The 17,653-nt window shown below is 35.1% G+C and overlaps 1 pseudogene across 1 annotated transcript; it reads right to left on the bottom strand.

Moving 5' to 3' along the window:
- Positions 1-5,817: 5,817 nt before the first annotated feature.
- LOC147395224 (E3 ubiquitin-protein ligase SDIR1-like) lies at positions 5,818-12,954 on the bottom strand (annotated as a pseudogene). Its single transcript, XR_015180546.1, has 9 exons — positions 12,299-12,954; positions 10,315-10,476; positions 10,110-10,165; positions 9,964-10,016; positions 9,624-9,851; positions 9,378-9,492; positions 9,105-9,153; positions 7,579-7,704; positions 5,818-7,226 (listed from the first exon to the last, which is right to left on the bottom strand). The product of XR_015180546.1 is annotated as an E3 ubiquitin-protein ligase SDIR1-like (transcript).
- Between the last annotated feature and the right edge of the window lie 4,699 nt (positions 12,955-17,653).

Here is a 17,653-nt window from a genome sequence, read left to right as displayed (position 1 = left end):
AAAAAAAAAATAGTTTTGCTTTAGTTTTACCATGTAACAACTCCATGGATCCACACATAAATGTAAGTTGGGGGTAAGTTAGCGTGTGTTCGCGTCATTCCTAGATCCTATTATTTCAAATTATGGAAAGTGAGTCTTGGAATCTTCCCATCAATCAATTCTTGAAATAGTGTTAATAAGGACTTTTGAAAGTTATTATTGAGTTTAGCTCCATATTGAACACGCATTGCCTTGTCTCTTTTCTTATAAGTTCATGGGCTTCTCCATTCATTATCAATTGGATTTGTGTCGGATCTCCAAAAATTTCATGGTATTAGAATGGGCCTTTCTCTCTTCCACATCATTCAATTCATATTTTCACGTGCTTCGGTTTAGTCAAGCTCACATGTTTGTGGGTGTGTTGAGTTTAGTCCCACATCAAACACTCATTATCAATTGGATTTGAATTGGAATCCCAAATTTATCCATTGTAATGATAGTCGTGCCGACTCCAAGTAACATGCCAATGATGGGGAATAAAATAAAATAAAATAGAGACAATACCATCATATGAAGAAGACCGTTTATGAAGTTAAAACCTTAGAAGAATTGTGTTATGCCAATTGCAATACCCGACTAGAGTGACGTAGATAAATTTATACATGATAATATAATAATAAAATTTTAAAAATAATATAAAATAAGTAATTGTATGTAATTTTCTATCTAAAACATTTCAAAGAATAAAATTTAGCCAACAAGATTTAAGAACAGGGGTTGAAATTCAAACATAGAATATTATAGTAGGAAAAAAAAATCTTAAACAATAAACAAGAAACATGGACATGACTGATTTTTTTTAGGTGAAGAGATGATTTTTAATGAGAGTGGGGTTATGACATCATAGCCAAAAAGAACATGGAGCATAAGAATTGCAAGTGGGAGAGACATTGGAGGGTGAGTAAGAAGCACGGGCACTACACATGGAGTAGCCATTGAAACTACAAAGAGCCAAAAGTCCCAGTCAAGAGACCAGCCGTTATTTTTTTATGTAACATTAAAATATTAAGGAGTGGGAGAGAGAGAGAGAGAGAGAGAATTTAGGTAAGTAAAGTGTGGTAATAATCCCAAGAATGATTAAAAATGCTTTCCACTCATCGCCACATCTCTTTTTGACCCATTTTTTTCATATCTGGGAGCTACAATTTGAAGGGGTGGTCAAAATTCTATTCAAATTGTACTAAAAATTTAAAGTAACCATTATCTCATAATATAGATTGAAAGCATGCTTAGAAATGATTGCAAGTCCCCTTTTTATTGTTGTTAGTCGTAATTTGCATTCTCCTTTTAAAAAGATGATACTCTCTTTTAAAATGTTGGCTATTTCCTAAGTCCAACTTTGAAGCAGGAGCTCGCTTTAACATTTTGGTAGAACCCTCATCGTATCATGACATGTGGATTTATTTATTTATTTCACACCTCTATTTTTTCATTGATATTTGAGATATCTCTTTTAGTACGTCCACTATAATTCAAAGAAAAAGGTTCTCTCAAAATTTTGAAGTGAACTGTTGTTTCTAATTTTTTCTTGTTATTTCATATTTACATTTGGCAGTCATGCTAAAACTATTATTAATTATTAAATCCTAATTATCACATTTACATGTCACCTCTATAAAATTTGATTATATTGAGATTATCCTATACATGTTTGAATATGTATTGAACAATGATGTATTTTTTTTTCTTTCAAATCCATTTTACATGCGATTTTCTCTAATATCATGGGATATTTGATCTTGAGATACCCATAATTTTTCATGAATTATTGATCCTAAGCAATTTTTTTTCAAAATAATAAATAACCCAAATAAATACAACAAACAAGGGCAAAATTGGGATTTTGTCTATGTGAAGACAACCAATAAACCTAAAATTTTTATAATTTCTCGTGGGGTAATAATGATGGATTTTATTTTCTACTAATATTATATGTTGAAATAGGATATAAATCTTATAAATTTTAGAAATTCTTAGGAGGAGGAGGGGAGTGCTCCCACCATTAATCTGTCTTGGCGTGCAAATCAAATTAAATATCTACTTTTCAAATTAGGGATAAAGCAAAAGATTCACTTGTCTCACTGCATAAAATTTTCTCTTTTGAGTTGATGAGAAGATAATACAAAATATTTGACTAACTAGATTGGAAATCTTTTTCTTTTTGACAATTTGGGAAGGGCATTAAGTCTTAAAAGAGTCTAAGTACACAAGAGTCTTCATAATTGGGAAAAAACAAAAAGTTGAGTGAGGGCCCGATCCCAATCCCAATCCCAATAGATTGAAGAAATTTGGAGATGCCCTCACCACCACCTAACCCTAAAATATTATTGCAATATGACCCTCTTTTCTCTTCTCTTCTCTTCATGAGACCTAATAAAGTTAAAGCCTAGATACCACTCTTCACTTACTAGCTTTCATAATCTTTCTAACCTCCAAAAACCATAATAATGATAATTTGTGATTAGTGGACCCAACCCTATTCACAACCTTGTCTGTCTCTTTAATTCTTTAAAAGAACTATAACCATAGGTTCGTTTAATACTCGAAAAGAATAGGGTCATGTTTGGTCAACGGTCACATCACCCGACACTCTGTCCAACGTGGCTGTGGTGCCCTCGTGTCTCTGTGTTTTAAGGGTCTTAAATAATCCAGGTGTGATTTTTGAATTGGACATCACAGTTTAACAAATAGAATGGTCCAAGCTATTTTGACTGCAAATCACATGGCATAGGGACCCATTCCCATGTACGTAGCTGTTGTCACGTTGCGAAACATACTATATTTTTAATTAGACTAGCATGACAAACTTAGTCACGCTCCCACACTTACTACGGCTTGTGGGGGCATACGTTTGTGAAAGTTACACCTCATTGTTTCTGTGTTCTTTGTCTACAACTGATTAAATTTTTTTTTTTTTTAAATCTTTTATTTAAAATTGAAGGTTCTAGAATTTTTTTTTCTGGATTACCAAGGGAGTATCCCCACCTATAGTGAGAGTAATCTATCTCGACCTCCGGTGTTACGACATTTAAGTAGTCACATTTCTCTTTAAAGAAGTATATAGAGATTTGAAGTCACAACACAACCTGAGACTTTTGTTTGTATATCTCTACAATATCCAATCATTATTTTAGATTTCACAAGGAGGGGCAGTTAAGGAATTTTCACAACTAGTTGAAGAAGATTTTTTCTTACATTTTTCACACAAGGAGATGTGGGGGGATATTTTCAAAACGACTCAACAGCTTGAAATTTGTAATAAGAATAACTTTAATGAAGATTTCTTTTCCATTGCCAATTTTGTGCTTGTGGAGTATATTTCATGGATTTTGTGGAGACCATTTTTGTTCCACCCTGAGATTCAGACACGTGTCTTGAAGTAGCAAGTGGATCTTATGTATGATATTGTGTCTATCCAATACGAACATAAGCGGGCTGTCGCAAACTATGGAAGGTGCTTACCAAAACCCGAGCATTGTACTTAATTAAATCGAACACAATAATGAGAAAAGAGAACTGATCCTACTCATACATGTTCGAGATCCCTAGTCAGAATGGTACACACTGTGCACCTAAGACAAGAGTGTACAATACTTCTCCAATCGTAGGTAGATCGAAGAAGTAATACAACTCTTCCTAACTCGAGGTTTTCAAAAGGTAACTACGGATTGATTCTTAGATTGACGAGTCTATGGGATTAGTCTCAAGGTTTCAGATATAATAAGATAAAACATTAAAGTCAGTCTGAGCTCTCCCATATGCAAAATACCTCAGTATTTATCAGATCAGAGATGGACATAACATTCTCTAACTCACCCACCTATAAACAGTAAAGTCACACCACTTAACATTAATTGCATTGAAATACTAATAATCAAATTCAAATATCAATACTAATGAGGCATGGGCATGAAATTCAAGGTCTGAGTTAGCAACTTCTACCCAATTTTCGTCCAACCTGGCGTTACACTTCAATTAGCCGTGTGGTGACTTGTTCCTAGATTTCAATTATAAAATCCCCTCTCAAAGGATGAAAAATGGTTTAAAACTTGAATTCTTCTTTAAAAAATCCTCTCATACAATCCTAAACACTCTGCAATTCATTATTCATTATCTTCTCCAACTCTCATGACCAAAATTTTCACCATTTACTAACTTAAGCTTCAGGGGATCTTTGACAATCATCACACCACAGCCTCTTCCTTCTCTCTTTCTCACCTTCCATCATCAAAGAAGCTGGGGTGAGACAGAGACTTTCAAATCATCAACAATAGAGGGGCAAGGCCATTGGTTTAAGAACAAGTCTTTCGCCAAAAGTCAGTTAATATCTCAAGAAGTGGAAGCCTAAAAAAACTCTCCACAGCTTTGATCCCTGCAAATTGTAAATTTTAAGACTTTATTTTTCTCTTTATTTATTATTGTTATTTGTATTATTATTATTTTGTGACGGGCCATAATTTTGAGACCCACTTTTGATGAGTCTTTGGCTCCACTTTTTGAATTTAAGTTCTTGTCCTAGATTAAGTTAAATTAAGATAGGACATGTACTGTTCTAATCATACATGGTTGTGAGAGTCAAAAAGCAAGTTTGGGAAGTGTCGTGAGACCCTTTTGTATGATTGTACCCCCAAACAAATAAAACCAAAGTTTTACTCATTCTTCTTCTTCCTCAATTATGTCCACAAAAATTATTGTTGGTTCATAAATTTTTTTGCAAAAAAGATTTAAGTATTTTTTGGTCATATTCCCCATGGAATCAAGAGAAGATCTTTTAACTTAATAAATTAATCAATAAATAGTGGATACCCACTACAATTATACTTTTATTTTATAGAAAAGAGAGAATCTGTGAAAAGTTGTAATGGTCATGGATTCTTATTATGTTCATCTTCATTACAAGAAAGCAAGAGAAGATTGGGTAAAGAGTGCAACGCACAAGACCTTATCGGTCTCACTACATTCAAGGTTGAGATCCAAGCACAGGCTTTTAACAATTTCTAAATAAAAATTTTGGAAAATCGTTACTTTGCCATTGTCGTCATAAAAAGAACACAAGTAGAATAAAGAATATAGACGAGCAGATTATCCTCATGAAGTGCAATTTGTATGATAAATTATGTTACAAAATTTTTAAAAAAATAGTCTTTTAGCATGGGGGGCACCTAGTCACTGGTGATGTGCAGCTAGTCGGTCCCTCTTTAAATTTCTTTATATTGATTATGCATTGAACAATCACAATGTCTTAAATCACGTCCTTTGTATATCCAACCAGATTGTCCCTTTTAGAACAATCAAGGCATCCATTAAGTCCCAAAGTCTATAAAAGAGAACCATCCCTTCCTATTTTGGAAAAAAAAAAAAAAAAGAAGAAGAAAAAAAACCCTCCCTCTTGATACTTCTTTTTAAATCAATCATTCATCTTTAAAATAAACATTTCATTGATTTAATATTTTTTGATGAATTAAACCCAAGTGATGAATGGAGTTTTATACCTTCTCTTGGGTAGAAGATTGTTGAATCTTGAGGATAAAACTCCTAGCGTCTCTAAGCAACACACCATCAAGTGGAGGGGACTATTAATCTTCCTTAGGACAATGCGTGTCTTGTTGGTCTACATCTCTACTTATCAAAAAAGTTCATTTTGTTGTATATTTATTTACACAACACCAAGATATCTGCTTTGCTGTTTGATTTTGGATCAATAGACGTATTGGATTACTGATCAATTTTGTCCATTTAATTCTCTATTTTTAAAGCTTCTATTTACTGAAATATATATCACTCAAAACAACATCTTTCGACGCACACGTTAAGGTAGAACCATAATATTTCTCAATCAATACTTCCATGAATTTTCTACACAATTAACCATACCATTTATGGACTTCTATAGAGTCCATATCTTAGTAGGCATCCTTCCAAACTTTGATCCATATTTCTTAGTCTTACCTGCACATCACATGCACCAGATAAGTGAGGGTACGCCCTCACAGGTGGTCTCGAGAAGCCACTGCTCATACTGGATATCAGACTCTCACCCCTTAGTGGATTCGAAATTGCCATTGGATTCGGACTCTTTCCATTCTTAATCGAACAACTTTGTATCTCTTAATTTCAGGATCCATATTATATCTTTTATATTTGAGACTACCATTGTGACACGTGACACAAATACGAAGGTCAAGCTGTAATCCCAACATAGATGACAGATCCACCACTTCATGGCCTTGTCTTCCATCTAGACGAATATGACAAAAAAATTAGCTTTAATTTTCTCATCCTTGTCTGTCGTTATCAATCATGTCTTTATCATGGGTGACACATGTACATACTACTAGTCTGGTTAAATCATTTCTTATACCCACATTGTGCGTGGCACCTTTAGAATGAACCAACATTACATTGTGAATCCTTTCCTGCCATTTTGGTTTTTTTCCTTTAATGCTCCAAAGTTATGCTACTTTCCATTTCCATGAACTTGAGGTAATTAATTTGCTTGGTCATGAGTCTGAGTTGAAAAGTTTCACAATGTAATGTTGTAGAAAGCTTCTCCCAAGTCACATCCCATAGAAGCCAGTATGTCAGCAACTCTACTGGTTTCTCTATAAATTCATGAACAAACTCATAAGAGGAGCGTTTGGGTTATTTAGAGTGGTACTACCGACGGCATTAACGACAACAATCTATAGAATTAGGGCGTTACCTGTTAATATATAGCTCCAGAACCTGAGATGGCAATGGAAATAAGGGTAGCTGTGGGAATTCATGTCATCATCATCAACAACATCAAAACCTTATTGTAAGTGAGCAAAACATATCAAACATTCATGTTCACATAACAAGGTCGTCAAGTGTAAATGATGAGCTTATGATAAAACAGATGAACTCTCATTAGAACCTAAAGCTAGAGGATCGGTCATGTCTGTTAAACTTAGATAATCAGTGAACCCTAGATATCAACTTACGTACGTGAGACCTTTATCTTGATCTTTGTAATATTGATATACATAAACATATATACTTGCATGGATATGTTTGAGCATGTAAAAGCACTTTCAAACCATGTAAGAACTATCTAATATGCCACATTCCCCATTTTCATCATGCCATTCTGATGCTGCTCTAAATTTACACACAGGGCACGTCCCCTGTTGCCGCAACCATGGGTCTATACAATTAGCATGGAACTATACGCCAAAAAAGAAAAAAAACACATACACAATTAAAGATGGTTACAATAGAGATATCAGAATATACAACAAAGCTTTGTAGATAAAACATATTTTTCCAAGATGGTCACAACCATGGTTTTAAATCTCGTCCGATACGTCTCGGTATATCGGACGAGATTTAAAACCATGGTTCACTTGTCTCATTGTTGACTGAGATGATTCAAATGTATCGGAAAACTCGTCTGAGACGACTTGGTCTCGTTCATGGACGAGACGAGACGTCAAAACGAGTTTTAAAGCCATGGTTACAACAGGATATGTAAACTGTTACTCAAGGTTAATAAATCATGGAAAGAGGATGCGGCACCTGATGCAAGCATGGCAAGCTATGGATGAGTTCTCCCACATTGACATGCTCCAAGCAAACACTGCAAGTCAGTTCATCTTCTCGGGCCTTTGTAGTTGCATCTATTATTGCAGAATCTTGACTTTTCTGCTTAAAAGAGGAGAAATTAACAATGGAAAATTATAAAAACGAAAAAAGAAAAACTATGATAAGAGTTATACTCTAAAGTGGTAAATGAAGTTTACATGCATAATGAAGCAATCCCTCACGAGGTTATGGTAAGCTTAAGTAAAGAACAATACATGGAATTACTGACTATCCATAATCATCTCAAGGAAACTAAAATAAAATGGCAACCTAGTCAGCCAGCATCCATTAGGTCATTGAATGTTGACCAATGTAAGTACAACCATGTCCTTTCCCTTCGGAGATCATGCCCATTCAATAATCACAAAACATGATATATTTGTCGAAAAGCATCATAAACATATACCAGACAACTGCAGTCAACTGAATGAATCTTTTTCCTCCTTTCAATTCTGTTAAAAGGACATGTCTTCTGTTAATTCAAGTGTTATCATATCCAGTCTCACTACCTCAATCAAATTTTTTCGGTCTACTCAATCCACTTCAATTTGCACATTCCTTCTAACAAGGGCTACAGGTTGCCACGATTTTAAGAGTCACCATCCAAAACTGTGTCCCATTGCTATAGCAAAATATGGTGTCCATATGGCATGCGTTTATTGGATAATAAACACGTTGGGCTGTGTACCATATAAAAAATGGCTTGGTTAGGAGCCCAATGTGCCACATAGACACCGTTCTGGATCCTGGTTCCTTTTTTATATCAGTAGTTGTGGTAGTGGTCATGAATTCAAACAAAAAACCAAGTAGCAGTGGTCAAAGGGTATACATCCTAGTCAAAGCAGATGTTAAATGGAAAAAATCAATCAGTAAGTGAAAAATATTAAATTCCTTGAGGCAGAGATCTGAGGAGGAATTAGTGATATTGAAGCTTCCTCATTTCATTAATCAATCGATATCCTGATCTTACTGGTTTATCCAATTTCTTAATGTACTGGATCAAAATGATGTTGGCAGTTGCAAATACACTGATTCAAAAGACAAAGTGCATGGAAAATGACCTACACATGCATCCCATTTTTAACTTGAAAGAAGGATGTTGGCAAGCCTAAGAATCATAGAAGTAATGGAATAAAGCCCATCTGGGAAAGAAGCTTTGGAAATTCAGAACAGAATTATAGAGTAATACGTTAAATGGATGAAAGAATTGATATACGCATAGCGTCCATGATATTGACAAAGAACAAAAAAAAACACACCGAAACTTTTCAAGTTAAAAAAAAAAATGGTGACGTAGTGTCAACCAGTTTACAAGACAAGCTTTTCTAACATAATTAGATGGTAAATAATATCACTGGTAACCGATTAATTAGAGGAAATAACTTGCATGTAGCTAATCTGTAACATGTAATTGTTTATTGACCTATTTTATGAGAATTGAAAAAAGGATAGAAAAATACCTCAGGTGTAGCTGAAGAAGCTGAGGTTTGTTGCCACAATGAAACAGAACTGCTAACAACCAAAATATAAAACTTAATAGCTATGAGAATCATTATTTTTCTTTTTTTGGGTATACTATACACACACTTTTAGGCTAACATGGAATCTGTTAAAGAAAACCTAAGATTCACATGATAAAGAAATGGCACAAAGATTGATTTATAATACTGTAACTCTAGCAGTAGGTGGCAGCAATTCTATGTTCAAACAGAATAAGAAAACAAATAACTTGCCTTTGTGGACCAGTGACCTTGTATTTGTGAACAGGAAGGGCATTTATCTCTTCCTCACTCATTGAAGGAGCAGTGGAAACGTCATCAGAATCCAGTTCTCGCAAAGTTTCATAATCTAAAAAATTTATAAAAGAACAAAAACTCATCCCATATCAGTACCTTCATTTTGTCAGTGTTTTCACAGGCAATGATGTGCATTTCATATGTACCTATAATATAATATAGTATTTCAATGAGGTACAATACCTAAATCATCAAATTCGCGATCAAGAAGTGCAAGCTGGAGCCTCAGGCCTTGTAATTGCCCTCTTGAAGGAAGGGCTATGGATGGTGGCAATGCACCCGTAACTCGGTGTGACCAAGCAGGCCACCAGCAGCTGCCACTTGAGCTTGGGCCTGAGCTTGAAGTTGTTGGCAAGTTGCATACATTCTAAGGATCGTGCCCATCAAAAAGACACCAAGAACTAACCAAAGCTACAAACATAGGATTCACAAGGACTTCTTAAAGATCTGGTAGCATGAAATATGTTTCAAAGCAATTATTAACGTTCTAAATCAATGTAACTCCTCGGTGAGAAGAAAATACCAGAAAATTTGGTTCCATCTGTTGTGAGTTTAGTACCAAAAATAGCAAAAGAGCTGCTGGAACAAACATGTACTGCATGGATTAGAAAAGAGAAATTGTAAAAAAGGCAAATAATGGAACAACTGATAATGGAAACAGAAAAGCACCTGTTAAGATAAATGCCATTGAGTTGGTATTACCTGGATGAGCTGCATGAACACGCCGATAAAGAGAAGAATTAGTATGAAAACTAAAAACACAGATATAGTGAGATATGTTACATAGAAGAACAAATTATCCTCTCACATATGGGTGCCGGAACATACATATAGAGTCAAATTATGTAAAATTAAGTATAGAATCAAACATACCATTGTATGTCGTTCAGGAATAAATTCAGGAAAACCACTTTCTATATCTGCTCTTGTCCCTCGGAAAATAAAACTCATGGTTGCACTGTTGGAATATAACTCCCTACCGTAAGAATATCAAAATGTCCAAATCCCTCAGAAATAGTTCAATTCTTCTTAAAACCTGTAAATGTTCTATAATCAATCATATTAGCACACACTAAACCATAAATGAGCTATTTCTGAACTACATGTACATCTCATCCCATATCAGTACCACTTTCTATACTTTAGTGTGTGCTAATATTTCCATAATATCCACCAATTACAATGATGAATCTAACCAAAGATTTTTAAATTGAGTTCGTGCTTATGTTGGCTACATAAATAGAATGAAAAAACAATATCTTCTATACACGTGAGCATTACTGCAAGAATAGAAAGACAGGAGGAAACAGAACACTCAAGTTAGATGGTTGAAGACGGGTGGATTTACAGTGGAGGCAATGGGGGAACTTGCCCCACAAAATGTTTTCAATCTAAAAGGATTTGTGAGTTATTGTGACAGATAATGTAGGCAGTCAAAAAATTCCACCACTATTTCCCCCATAGAATTATTTTTGTTCTTGATTGCCCCCTCAAAAAATTCACTCTTAGTTGCATCCATGTGGGCAAAATCCTGGCTCCTCCCCTGGTTGAAGAGGAGGGATGGGAACCTATGTAACAGGGATCCAGAAACATGTGTTGATATCTAGCATGGGCATGAGATGTCTGATATGGCTTATTTGAGAAGGCATATATACTTACATATCTGTGCAGATATATTACAATAAAACATTTTAGTTATATTTAACCCATATTTATTTTAAGGAAAAATAAGGAAAGAAAAATATGAAAAACAAAAGATAACAATTCTATAAACCGTGAGGGTGACACTACCTTATTTGCACAAAATTCAAACGGGAGTTTGTTCTTTCATGAGTCAATAGATGTTTATTGTTTAGTTTTTATCATTTAAACCATGCCCATCAAGTCCGAAGGGATGGTTAGTCTCGGCTACACCTAAAAAACGTGCCAGAGAAGTGGAAATTTAATCTGCAAAATGAACGAAAAGTGACTCTTCTGGGGCGTGGCCAGTTTGTGTTGCCTGTCCATAGCTCAGTTGGTGGGTGACACATTGCAAAACAACTTTGAGGTTGTGGGTTCAAGTCCAGCTTACCCATCAAAAAAAGATAAAAATAGATGTCTGATGCTATAAATAGAAGAGCAACATTGAATGATTGCAAAGGCTTCTAATTGAAGGGCTATGAACTTGGGGCATCATTTTGATGAATTGGATATGATTAGGGAGTGGCTTGCGAAATAGGACAGGATCAAACTCAATGTCTAGATGGATTTTTTGTTTCTGTTGTTTCAAATGTCCGTAGTGGTGATACAGTAGGTTCTTTTATTAGTTCGAAAACCACGTTGGGTTTTCTTGGTTTACGTCAAAATCGACCAAGTCTTCATGACAATTAATCAAACCACCAAATCCAACATTATGGGATTCTATAAGCAAAAGTTTCCATTATGGAATCTGAATTAAATGACATTACACGCATCATCATAGAATTTTCATCCTAAAGATACACCTCATATTACAAAACATAAATTTTCAAAATTTGGACACTGTATAGTACTACTCTTTATTGTAATTTTTTTTTTTGATAATTCTTAGTTCATGGTATGATCATGCGTTTGCAGAAACAACTACATCTCCAAACATAAATTACTAACTAGCTTGTTCTAATCCTGCATCCAAACAGATCAAGAAAATCCTCAACAAACAGAAAATAATCTCTTAGTTACAATTACAAGTGAAAAAATAATAATCACAGATTAAAAATAAAAGAAAAACTCACCATAAGTTATTTAATAGTTAAATATTCAACTCAAACCCTAACAGATTAATCTTTTAATTAAAATCTACATATCTAAGGGTTAAAAAAAAAAAAAAAAAGACTTACAAGATGGAGAACTGTTGAGGATCCAATTGAGTGCAGATCGCAAATATTAAATGTCGTCTCGATCGTTCAAATTTAAGAATAATATTTTATTGTAGTTCAGTCTTCTGGGATTATGGGGGGAGATGATGATTGATACTGATGAGGATTGAAGGAGAGAAGACGTACGATTCGGAAGTTTTGATTTATTTATTTTTTCTACGTATTTACGTTGCAAGCTTAAATACTCGACATCTCATGTTGCTTTTGTCTTTTTCTACACGCGTACTCTCCTTACCAAACCCCCTATCTTCTTCTTTTTTTTTTTTTCGTAATTTTCCTTTTGAGAATAGAGAGAGAGAGGATCTCAGAAAGATCTTGTATTGTTGAGATGGCATTATTATGAAGATGAGTCAATTAAACCCTTGGCCCACTAATATGGCTCGGCCCATAGTAAAAAAGAATGGTTAGATTTTTAACTTTAAGCCCACAAAGAAAGGATCTAGTGATGCAACATGGGTGGGCTAGCACAGTTCAATCCGATTGATGAACACAAGCTTGGGATGAGCTATGCACAACATGAATTGAGCCTAAGTTAGAATTATTCAACCCGGCTTTAATTTTGGTCGAGCTCAAGTTGATCGTTCAGGCAACCTAGCTCAACCCAAACCCAGACTATATAATAATATATAAATACTTTTTTATTTAAGATATAAAATTTTATTTATATTTAGTGTGTTTTTAATTAAATATGTAAAATTTCTTTGCTAATCAAAACAAAATTAGGATTATTGAACAATCCCAATCTGTCCAAAACTATCTAACTCGGGCACACTTGAACTCAAACCTAAATTTAGAGGTGAAAAACAATGGTATATTGGTCCATTTCTGCTAGTCTCTCATAGAAGACCAAGGTTAATATAGCATATTATCACTTTGAGAACAAAGGGATATCTCAAATATTTATCAAGCTAGGTCTAGCCAGGCCTGATAAGTTATATTATTAAATTATTTATAGTGTTTATATATGTATTATTAATGTTTATATGAAATATTGCAGACCAAGCTTGAACATAGATGCAATTTTATTTGGCTTGATCCCGACCAACCTTTAGATGGGTTGGGTTTGGGCTTGGATTTTAGGCCCCAATTTGGATCCACCCAGCCCCATGACAATTCTAGTTAGGTGTATTGTAGAAACCAGTTGGTAATGGAAAAATGCACTCTGTTTTCTTTGGATAATAAAGAATATAAAAAGCCCACAGCCAGAAACGAATCAAGCCCAGCTTCCCAATCCCACTAAACTATGTATGGACCCCCATTTAGTGTCCTCTCTCTGGATTGAATCAAAAGGAGCATATTTTAAAGTTAGGCAAGTAGGCATATATGGGAAATTAACTAGGGAATTCCATCAAGCATCCAAAGGATTGAAGGCATAGTAGCATATGGATTTTGATTTTTTCCAATATTCAAAGATTGATATACTTTGGATTCTATTGCTCCATTTCGCCTAAAGGTACACATCTATGAAGGATAATTCTATCAAATGTGGCACAAGAAGTTTTTCCTGGCTGGACAGGGTGGCTTCAAGCATAGCTCAATCTCGTGGTACCTATGGTGCTTTGCAGCTTAGTTCAGTATAGTGTAGCCAAGTCGAGCTGATTACTACTCTTCTATGAACTTGGTAGGATGGAGTAGAGTAGATACTTGGGACAAACTCTACACTTTCTCAAGTTGAGATTGAGAGAGTATCCCAAGAATCTAGGAGTGATTGACAGCATCAATCATATTATTTCCTAAATGAATAGCTTCCAGTAGCTAATCATAAGATAACCCTAAACCCTCTTGAATAAAAAAAATAGGTGATGTGGCTAAGGGGTAGTTAAGGATGGAGATTAGCTTATAAATAGAGGAGAGGCCAAGATGGAAATGAGGGTAGACTAATTTATTAGTCATTATTCCTTGCAACTTACATTGTTATAAGTTAAGCATCAGAGAGTGTTAAGTAGGTACCAAACTGGTGTCCCACCTCGACAGAAGAGGAATGTTTCAGCATTGAAGTTACAGTATGAGTTGTTGAAGGTAAGCTCAGATATTAGTTCTATTATATATATTTTTCTTTGTAAGATTTTAAAACCATCTAATAATTGGGGACATTTAAATTATATTGCTTTAATATCAAGGATGGGATGAGTGGCTATTCAAGAAGGTTGTGATTAGTGAACAACAGGGCCAGAGGCTATAGAAAAAATGACAGATTAAGAAAAACAGGAGGGACTGATCTAAGTTTGAGGTTTACAATCATGGGGTGCATAACTACAACTCATCTTTAGATCTTATTTCTGCCAAGAATGTGTCAAGAGCATTGTAATAGAGTCATGTTACACTGACTTCCTTCGACACTGGGTTCATCAATGTGCTGATGTGGCAGTGCACAAAGAACCACAAATTTCTTTCCTTGAGATACAAGGAAAGAAATCTATGGTTCTCTGGACAGTGCCATGTCAACACAGTATCAAATGAAGTTGGTTTGGACAGTCACATTCACACGACATGAGTCTTTAAGATTATCCAACAACACAGGCTTCAATGAAGCATGTGAAACTGATTAGCATCATATGGAATCACCATTTAATGGAGAATATAGTAACAGAGTATTTTATTTAATATCAGATGTTGCGTAGTAAAAAACAAGTGAATAAGTTATAACTGAAATTAATCAGGGCCATTTGGGTATGGTACTTTGGTATCTTATTTATGATCAATGAATGATAATACCACACCATTACGCCAATGACTAATGATAATTGCATGCAAGATCGAGTTCAGCTTCGTGGCCTGGGTCTCCTTAAATGGTATGATTCTTCACATGCTCTTTCATGGATAATCGGCCTAGAGTTGCAATTACACTTTGACAATCAAGTCACAGTCCTCATGATCAAAATCCTTAGTTTTTCTTTTTTACCCATAAATCCATCGTCTTTCACCTCTTAGGATTAATTTTTTTTAATAATCTATTTAACTTCTTGAAATTTATTTTATGACCCCCCATCATCTTTAATCTTGTGATAATAAAAAAAAAAAATCCCTGATTTTTTTTAGTAAAAATATATCTTCTTCAACCACCTTCCAAAAGCCCCTTAGAGGTTTGATTGTTGAAAGAGATAGACTCTTTAGATTGAAGGGTAGGGTACAAATTTTTATCGGTAAACTTAAAAATGAATTTTTTTTGAAGAAAAGAAAATGAAGGATTTTAGGTAGAGGTTGAAGAAAAATGACATTTCAATCATTTTATATTAACCTCCCAAAAGGTTATGCAAATCTTGTGTGGGTTATTAGATGCAAATCTTGAGTTGGAGTGTGCTTGAATGACAAGACGTAATGTGACATCATTCGAGTACCACTTATACCTCTTCCAATCAGGGATAATCTATATAAGATTGGCTTGTTAAATTCTGAAGTGTCTAATCTCGAGCGTTAAAAAGGGTAGGTCAAGTATCCAAAACCACATGAAACTATAAATTTGTTAGGACCACCCTCCAAGTCCGATTGACTCTCTACTCAATCAATTGCACGTCAGTCTTTTCGAGGGGATGGGGTGTGTGTGTGTGTGTGTGTGTGTGACCTTGAAAGAGGGGTGAGGATACCCTTGATAACGAATAAGAGTAACAACAACAAAAATAAATAAATAAAGTATATATATATGGGAGCGGTTCGGCGGTCCTAACATCTACCCAGTTCCTTGCCAAGTTTTTATGGTCGTGAGATCTCAACGCATCCGATGGTTCGTAATCGTAACCGGTTTTAAAGTTAAAAATTTCTCTAGTTAACTAACGCCCCCTCTAACATATTTTTATTCTGTTATAAATCCCTCACAGCCTTCTCTCATTCTCTTCTTCGAACACTGTAACGAAAACCCATTGCTCTATCCATCGAACTCTCTGTAACGAAAATCCATCTCTCTTATAGGCAATTTGGGAAAAAAAAAACTTAACAGAACATTTGTAATCAAAACTCAAGAACAGAAGAAAAAGATAAAAATGACAAGACGAGTGGGCACCAACTGTGCCTCTCTCTCTCTCTCCTTTAGCTTTCTATCTCACCGTCTCTCTTTTGCTTCCGTCATCCTTACCTTTCTTTTTGCATCTTTTCAATTTTTAATAATTTTTCACATTTTATTTCTCTCTCTCTGATTGCTGATCTCTAGATATCCTTCTAATAAGATCCCAAACAAGATCTCTCTCTCACTCTTTCTCTCTGGATTTATTTTGAGAGACACCCATGTGAAAGAGAAGATAAATTTAAAAGTTCAATCAATTGGGTATCATCCATGGAGCCTCCAAAATCAGAAGAAATAACTCACCTGCCAATGGATCAACTCCAAGGATTTGAATACTGTATCGACTCCAACCTTTCATGGGGTAATAATTTCTTTTTTTTATTTTATTTTAACTCTCCATATAATTGAAAGGGAGGGAGAGAGTTTCGTTCCAAGGGGGTTTCGATCTGAAACTTGAGAGAGTGATAGATAAAGGGAGGGATAGGGTTTCGTTCCGAAGGGGTTTCGATCCGAAATGTGAGAGTTCGAACTCGAGTCGTTCGAAGTGAAACTTGAGAGAGAGAGAGAGAGAGAGAGAGTATCAGTTCTGTATTGTGAGGGAGAGAGACGTTCGAAGAAAATGAGATTTTTGTGTTGCGAGGGATTTATTAAAGAATAATAATTTGATTAGGGGGTTTTTTTGTAAAAACGTGATGTTTTAACTTAAAACCGTAAGACTTTGTTAACCGTCGGATGCGTTGTGATCTCACGGTCATAAAAACTTGGCAAGGAACTGGGTAAATGTTAGGGCCGCCGAACCGCTCCCTATATATATATATTTTCCCTTTTGGGTTTTGATTTTTTGGGTGGAGTGACGTAGAGTTAAAGCAAGTTGAAGTAATAATACAGTAGCTCTTTAACTCCATTACCTCAGATCTTTCAAACGAGTAGTACGGACCTGATTTTGACAGCCCAACATCTGATCTGAAATAAAGTTACCCTAACATCTCTACTCTACACACCTTTTAATTGGCGATTGATTCCATTCGAAGCTTGTCAGTTCAACTGTTCTTAAAGATCCCTATAGCCTGTGCAGTTGGATAATGTTCGAGATTCGTGTAGTGTGTGAATGGGACTGCCCAACTATCTACTCATCTAAAAAAAAAACTTGTCGACAATGGCACGTCGTGCATTTATCTGAGCAATGATCAGGTGTTATACTAAACTTGCCTACTAAGTTACATCACCCCCATTTACTATCTTTATTCCACGTCACCTACTATTCTAATTATAAAGAACAGAGTTACTATTTATCACACCAACTTTTAATAACACCACAT

Source organism: Akebia trifoliata, chromosome 8 (assembly GCF_017979445.1).
Source record: "Akebia trifoliata isolate Shusen 1 chromosome 8, ASM1797944v1, whole genome shotgun sequence".
Classification (NCBI taxonomy): Eukaryota; Viridiplantae; Streptophyta; class Magnoliopsida; order Ranunculales; family Lardizabalaceae; genus Akebia; species Akebia trifoliata.
Note: the sequence above shows the minus strand (reverse complement) of the source record. Positions and strands in the feature narration are given on the sequence as shown.